We start from the raw sequence: 7,686 nt of genomic DNA, 5'->3' as shown, positions 1-7,686 counted from the left end.
TTCTTCTCAAATAATCGTGAAATGACGTTGTAAAAACAATAACTCATCTCTCTCGTTCAGATTAATGTGGTCGGGTATTTTAAAGAACTGCTTCTGCTTTGCGAAACGCCACTGTGTCAAATGTCCTATCTGGGTTGCCGTATGTAGCTGCCCAATATAGCGGACCATCCCGCGCTTGTGCAATGCAAAGATGTTTTTTCGAGTCTTCTGGCTCAATCAGAATCAAGATTGTTGCCGGAAGTCCCCACGGAGAACAACTTTGCGGTATAACTATTCGGTACCACTTTACAATAAGACTACCCTTATAAAGGGCTTACGAATAGTTTGTAATTAATTTATTAATTAGGTTGTGAACTTATTATAATGAATTAATAAGCTTTTATAAGACATGAGATAAACAGGGCAACTGTGACCGGTTGCTTGTCAAATAGTGAGCCCACATTTATCTGTACTGCTAAGTCTTATATTGGCTAACTTACTTCGTTGTTACTCGTTGTTCACTGAGTTGATTCTCGCTAAGTAGCCAATATAAGGCTTAGTCATCTTGCCAAATAGTGAGCCTGTGTTGATGTATGAAAACTATGTTAGAACTGGTTTATAAATGGTTCTTAATGATTAATAAAGTGTTTACAACCTAATTCATAACCTAATTATAAACCCTTTATGAATCCTTTATAAGGGTAGTCTTATTGTAAAGTGGTACCAACTATTCTTTATACATCCATGGGTACAACTTGAAATATGACCCCCGGTTTGATGATTGACAGGCTATCTACCCACAATTTAAAGTAATTCACACAGACTCTCTCTCCTCTTTGCTCTTCTCTCTGTGTGGAGCAGCAAGTTCAGCTGTCAGAACCAAGTGAAAAACAAACAATGGCATCAAATATTATTAATATGTCGGGTAGCAATAGATTTAATTATTTTCTTCTCAGAGTGTACCAGAATGCGTAGTTTATATGTTAGTATTTCTAAAATTCCCCCAGACCCCCCTTCTGGGGTTGGGTTTTCAGCGTTTGTGCCTTTTTATGTTATACAGTTCAGCTTTGATTCCATCATCTCATTAAACCTTTTTTAAAAGCATACTTTAGTTCTGTGAAGGGATATAAGGGATATATGCACTGTACTTCACTTTTATTAATATTGTATGCTGAAAAGCGTATATATTACAGCACGATTTTTTGTTGAATAGATTTGAGTGGTTCAAAATGTCGGGTCGCGATTTATTGACAAAGGAAAATGTGAGAACCACTGATTTAGATACTAGGGATATATGTATTTTCTATTGTGCTGCTAGTGTTATTTTTTTATTTTCATTTGTATTCTTTCTATATATATTTGCAGAATTAGTTTTTTTTATAGTATTATATTTGTATCTTTGTTGCAATGTGAGGTGCAGGTGATACAATATTACAAGGAGAGAGGGTTTTCTTTAAAAAAAGAACAGGCATTTTATTTCTTAGTCTTCCAGAAAGACATTATTTTACAGAAACAAAAAAACACTTTCTCAACTTCATGCCTTGTGCTGCGTTCACCAGCAAGGAAAAACAAAAATGCCACCCTCCCTTCTCTTCCCAGTCACATTTATAGCGAATTGCCCACCTTCCAAATTCAACCTGGCCAATCAGGTCATGACTCTGAAAAGGGTGAGTGAAGAGTTAAATACAAAAATTAACACTGTGCTCTACATTTAACAAAATCCTAAAGGCCAAAGTAAGTTAATCATTTATCAACACAAATATTGTAGCTTCAAAAACAACAAGGTCTGCTTAAAACTGATAGTTTTTAAGCTAATTGACATAAGATCACACATTTTCTGACCAATCACATCCAAGACTCCGCCTACTCATACGGCACATATAAAGAGTACTTTGGAGGCGTGCTCCCCCTTTGAGCACTGGCACAAGATGGCTTCCAGGTCTGAACAAAGGAAATGGTGATTCATTTGTGATGGTATGTTTTTAGGACATTTTAAGAAGTTAAATTAATTTAGATGCATTATATTAATTTGCCTATGTACATTGGTATTATAACTTTAAATGAAATAAAGACAATTGAAGGAAAATGTACAAATGTGAGGGAGTGTGTGTGCTTCCTCACAATCTTATTGTATCTTGTAACATCTAAAATGTTTAACTTGTGTAATGTTTGACACTGCTGCTGAAACAAAAATAATTTCTGTCATCTATTGATCTACTGTATCTTTCTATCTATCTGTTTACCTCCAACATGTTCCACGTTGTGCACTAACCAATTGAAAAGAAACTGAAAGTGTCAAACAACAGTTGTGAAATAAAAAACATCTATATTCCTAGTGAGGGATATTGAATACAATTGATGTTGCAAAAGCACACCATTTAAAAAAAGGAGTTTGATCCGACGGGCTTTCAGGATACTTCTTTGATAAATTCAGCAGAATTAAAAAATAAAACTAAAGTAGTGTGACAACTTATCCGCTGATATTGACAAAGCTATAATTAAAAAATAATCTCTGAAAAGCCTCTTGATTGGACCCACTGACATGAATGGTTTTATAAGCATTACATCTACTATTAATGGATTCTTATTTTTAGGAATAGAGAAAAGCGATGTAATTAATAAACCTCAAAAAGAGTATTAGTATATAGCAGCAATTCAACATTCAACAAAGCCTCGAAAAATATCGTCCTCCTCCATGTCTCAGGGATTTTATTAAGTCTCTTCCCTCAATTACTCAAAAAGGAGGCCATGTTTTCAGGCTTCTGTCAGGCTTAAACATTCACTTTTGTCCCACACTCCCTTTTTCTCTCTGTCAACCTCCTGCTGTGCAGGGTTTCTCTCTGGCAAGGTCAGGGGCTGTGGTACTCCCCCCGGTCTCTTTGCAGATGTCCCATCATCTTCAGTCTGGACCCACTGCTGCTGCTGCTGAGATACACACACTGCAGGAGGTTGGACATGCATGTCCTTCACATCCTCCTCCCCTTTCTTGTTGTCATTTCCTGCTCTCATTCTTTTAAATGTTCCGTCAGCTTGTATCATTCTCCTGTCATACTGCAAGTCTGCCACCTTCTCTAACATGTCCTCATCCTCATAATTCTTCTTCTGTGTCCTCCTAAACATCTTTCTCCACCTTCCTTCCTCTCCTCCTCTGTACATGTGCAGAGAGCATTAGCCTTTGCATTTGTCTGGCCTTGGGCTTTTGAGAAGATTACATTTCCCAAGGTGTTTGGATATTCATACAGTCACCTCCTTCCAGACACAATCAGACAGGGGAGTGTGTGAAAGGGAGGATCTGTTCAGCCTGTCGTTAATCTCACACAATCCCCTTTACATAACTGATACATTATGGAAGGTGAAATAGTAACATTTGACATTTTAATCTTAAAAGGCTAGCCAATGTATGCCTTTGATGTAAAAGATGGTTCGAAATCCTACAATGGTTTTTCATTATTTTAGTACAATATAATAGTGTAATTTTGTATGTAGCTTTGCAAGAGATGACATCATTATAGTAATAATAACCAGCAATGATAAGAATGTATGTTATTTGTATGCACAACACATCAATACATGAGCTGATTAAAGTGATAGCCAGGCTTAAAAGTACTAAGAGGAGAAAATCAATGGTAGCTATGGATTATGTAAGGAAATGTAATGCATCAGACTGAGCTATGTATTTGTATCATTGAGGCCTGGCCTGTATGTTGGGCATTATTGGCAAGTGTTAAGTGCTTTTGATACATTTTCCCATATTCTACTCAGCGTCAGTCAGCGTGTTTGTGAAAAATAGCATCGAAGTGGCACTTCAATTGTTTCCTCTTAATTGAATGGAAACGCACTAAAGCAGGTTTGTTAAGGAAAACATAAAATATCGAGCAACCAATTTACTCACACTCTGCACTAAACCAGATCATTGGTAACGGAAACATGGACAAATTGTCACTATTGGCCCCTATCTACAATACTGTTTGAAGTCCCTTCAAACACCATTACATGTCACATCTACTGCATATGAAGACATGTCACCATCACACGTGACTTAGTTACATTACATTACATGTTACTTGTTAGACGCTTTTTTTTTTACATACATTTACCTAGCTATATATCCCATCTTGACTCATCTGTCTAAGACCATCAGCTATGCTCTATCATTACTGGTTAATTAAGAGGATTCTGGGTAAGAAATGGTTAATGCTGAAGCTAATCCTGCAAAAATAAAGACCAAACAAACTTCTCGAAATACAAAATATCACAAACTTGCAACGGGTAAAAAGGAACAGCTAACTGTGCTATTTCAATCAGGTCAAATTTGGCACAAAACTGTCCTTGTGGCTCATTGCGAAAAAGGTCTAATTTAATACAGAGTCAGAGGCAACATTTATATTTGGTCATTTCTATTGATAATTGCAATCAGATGTGCTGTAATATCATTTGCGCAATATATTTTATGAAACCGACCTTAAGAAAGGGCAGATAGCGGTCACAAGGGATGCCCAATCCATGGTAGCATCAGTGGGCGCCATCCATTCTTTGTTAAATTGGCCCTTAAGTCTTTGACTGATAGCTCTACAATGTCAAATACTTTTATTGTCTCATGTCGACAGCATTAGTTTAGCCACGATTAAAATTAGAGACAATATGGCTTAACATTCAAGGGCTGTTGGTGTGTTTGTGTGCCTGCATCTGCCATCTCTAATATAGGATGTTGATAGATATGTGTCACCTTGGTTCTCTCGATGACAGATGCTGAGTTATGAGGCCATAGCAGCACCAGCATGTCATAACACAAGAGAAACTGTTTCGAGAACCACGATGCACCGCTGTCCTGCTGCCCTTCAGATTACAATCTGCTCCTCGATTGCACATACTATTAACATAATGTTATCTTTGGTTGCAGTTGTAAATTCTATTTTACAACTGCAGTATATATTAGTATATGTTGGAACTAAGGGTATTTAACATTTCTGCAACTGCAACAGAGATCTTATGGATTAAAAGCATCCTTTGCATTGCAAAGGTCAAAGGTCAAAGGTGTTCACAAACTTCCAACATTCTTATGCCCGAAAAATGATAATGCAAGAGATCAAAACAAAATTAAAGAATTTAGTATGCTTGCCAAGAACCTCAAGTAATGTATATAGTGATGGTTGTGCAAAGTGCTTTTGACTTGCAGAAGGGAAATGTACAAAAAGTTGTTGGGTTTTAACAATCTTTAAATCTTTCAGTGTGTTTTTGGTTTACATAAAACCTTAGTTGCCTTTAAACTTAAGGTACTTAACTCCAACCTCTAGTGCCAATATTGGTTGCAATAAACCATAATGGAGATGGCCTGAATGCTGAACTGGATGCTTTAAACCCTAGTCAACAAACCAATGGGTGATGTCTTGGTGACAACGTCAACTTTTAATATACGGTCTGTGGCTGTCTACGATCATTTGGTATTTCAACCTGATGACAGAGCAAGATAAAACTTGGACACTAAAGATATTCAAACTTATCCTGAGTGAACACATTTTATGACAATTAAACTAAGTGCCAGAATAAAAGTCAGGATCCTCAACATCCTCAAAAATCCTCTTCCTGAAGACCAGAAGGTTCTGTTCAAAATGTCATAGCAACCTACCCAATGTATCTTGAGATATTTCAGTCCAGACTTAAATGATGGAACTAACACGATTTATGACAACCACATGTAGATCGGCCGCATAATTCCGAAGCGGTTGGCTGCCTGCAGACTAAACACATTATAATGGTGTTTTATCTACCGTCTGGCAGTCACTCACATCTCACAGTCAGATAACGGCGAGGGAGGAGGCGGCGGATGTCCTGCTGTATTTTAGCAGGAGGTGTCATAGAGATGCAGACGAAGGAAGGCTGTGCTCGCCCCCTTGGGAGAAACGATATAGCACATGGAATGAGTGTTTCATCTGTGATTATGCTCCCTATCTGTTATCTTAATGTTGACAAAATGCTTCCAGAGAAATATATGGTAACAGTGTCAAGGGATGTGTGTATATATGACTTGAGTTAGTGTGTAGGAAAAGAAGAGAAAAAAAAGAAGATATATTAATAATGCTTTCCTACATTTGCCATTGATTTATCTATCACTGCAGTACTTAAATCTTGCCTCTTATTTTACTGGTTCACTGACTAAACACACTTGGGTTTTAAGGACTTCTTATCTTCTCTTTTCCACACAATTTTGTACATGTGTATCGCCCGATTATATTATCTCTAATCTAATTGTATCTAGTAATAACTCATAACTCATTTAATTGTCAAAGTCTTGACATTCTGTAAGGCCACTGATCTGTGTGCAGCTTTCTGTTGATCTCTAATGTTCTTTGTTTCTTCTCCATTCAGTCAAACAGCAGGCCTCCTGCCAGCTCCCGCCTGGTTGTTTATCTCCCATCTGACAAGACAAAACCACTGTGGCCACTCACCTAGTGTGCCCTTTGGATAGACAATAACAAAGCAATGTGAAGCAGAGGTGGAACCTGAGCTGTTTCCTGAGTGGAATTATGTACGGTTCATTCATTACGGTTGGCAGTACAGAGAACATGTATTATTTCTTTAAGGATTGAAAAGTATGAAGGATATTTTGTGAAGCAGAAATCACCTATTCATCCATTAACAGATATAAACCACATATTGCAGATTTGAAAGGTGCAAAAGCTAATTTTGGGGGTGTAATGTGGAAACGATATATTGTATCATTTTGATGGTACTCAATGAAACAACAGGTCATGGATAACAATCCACATACTTTATTGTTATCTATGATTTAACATTTAACATTCTTTCTTTTAAACATCTTAAATATAGAAAATCCAGCAACAAAAAAAAAAGATCATATCTTGAACTCTGCTGCAGCCTAGTGGAATGGTGAGGGATGGACTCCATATACAAAGCCAAAAGTAGAGCCATGCTGCACCAAGACAAATATCATGTAGGTCCCTCCATCTGAGTTTTGAACTTATAGTAAGTACATTGATATTTTATTTATATAAAATTATAGATATTTATAGATTGTTATGCTTTCAAAATAATAACTTGTTCTACCATCATCGAGCTCCATCAACGAGGTACTCTTCTGGGTGATGGGGGATAGAGAGATAAAAAAAAAAAAATCTTATATAAGCAACCTTACTTTTGGTGCAGATCAAGCTCCCAAAAACAATTAATTCTACAATTCCCGAAATATGACTCATAACATGTTTTTTCAGGCCTTCTTTGATGTACGGAAAGCCTAAGAATGTTCATGAACAGTTCATTTCCATCTGTGGAAAAAATTAGGAGAAAAACACGTTTTTTTCATCAGGATAATTTTCCCAAGTCTTGTAATATTCGTTTTGGCCACAAGAGGCCATATCAATATAGGATGTATAGTTCATTTGCAAAAAAAATAAGCATGAACTAGTTATAAAAAAAATCTTCAAGCAATTTTTAGATGCCTTATTTACTGTTGAAAGAAAATAATTTACTTTTGGATTTTTCTTGGTTAGGAAGAGATCTATTCAAAAAGATAGGCAAGATCTCCTCTCAACAGCATGCAAGTTGATTTGAATATATTGAGCGTGAGGCAGAACTCATTGATATTCTTCCTCTGGCTCTCGCCCACCTCTCCACCTCTCTCTGCCAGTCAGTTAGTCAGTCTTGCAGACAGCACTCACATCCACGAGATGCAGATTGATAAGGGTTCGG

The sequence above is a fragment of the Trematomus bernacchii genome, unplaced genomic scaffold, assembly GCF_902827165.1.
Source record: "Trematomus bernacchii unplaced genomic scaffold, fTreBer1.1, whole genome shotgun sequence".
Taxonomy (NCBI): Eukaryota; Metazoa; Chordata; class Actinopteri; order Perciformes; family Nototheniidae; genus Trematomus; species Trematomus bernacchii.
Note: the sequence above shows the minus strand (reverse complement) of the source record.